The following is a 1,044-nucleotide window of genomic DNA, read 5'->3' on the forward strand; positions in this document are numbered from 1 at the left end:
ACAGTACTTTTTCAGGACATGTTGGGACTCCTGTAACTCAATTTACCAAGTCAGTCTGTCAGTAATCCTTCTCAGTCCCTAATTGGATCAAGGTGCTCTGCCTGTATTCTCTAGCTTTCTGCCAGAGGAAATTCAATACTTTTTGTAAGATGATGAAAACATCCTAAATCAATTTATACACCATGTGTAGACAGTTTTCAGTCCAAAATTATCAGAACCAAGCGACTAAAAGCCAAGAGAAAAAGCAGACAAAAGGAACAGACCCACGGGTGATTCAGATATTAGAGTTATTAGGCATGGACTTTAAAATAACCACAAAACTTCTATCAGATAACCTCATGTAGGATAAATACAAAGGAAACCACTCCTAGGCATATCGTAGTCAAATGGATAAAAACCAAATACAAAGAGAAAATCTTGGAAGCAGCCAAAGATACATTATCTACAAAGGAGCAAAAATAAAACTNTTATTCTCTTTTCCTTCACTCTTTCTTTGCTTGGTTTGCAAGCCTTGCTATGGTGTGAATGTTAGTGTCCTCAAAATTCATGTTGAAATCCTAACCCCAAAGGTGATAGCATCAGGGAGTGGGGCCTTTTCAGAGGTAAGTAGGTCTCTAGAGCTCTGCTTTCATGGAATTAGTGACCTTATGAAATAGGCTCAGGGGAGCTCATTGTCCCTTACCATGAAAGGACACAGCTAGAAGGCACGATCTGTGAACTAGAAGGAGGGCCCTTGCCAGACATCAAATCTGCCAGCACTTTGATCTTGGACTTCCAGCCTCCAGAACTGTGAGAAATAAATTTCTATTATTTATAAACTATCTAGTTTATGGTATTTTGTGTAGAAGTCCAAATGGATTAAGACACTCTTCCAAAAAAGTATTAAACATGAATTTTGCCTCAGGTTCAGTCTATAGAAACTCAGGCTAAGATAACTATTCTCATGGAGCAGAGTCAGCATTTTATATTGCTATAAAAGATAAACAGTACTTTTTCAGGACATGTTGGGACTCCTGTAACTCAATTTACCAAGTCAGTCTGTCA

This window comes from Galeopterus variegatus, unplaced genomic scaffold (assembly GCF_000696425.1).
Source record: "Galeopterus variegatus unplaced genomic scaffold, G_variegatus-3.0.2 Scaffold11494, whole genome shotgun sequence".
Classification (NCBI taxonomy): Eukaryota; Metazoa; Chordata; class Mammalia; order Dermoptera; family Cynocephalidae; genus Galeopterus; species Galeopterus variegatus.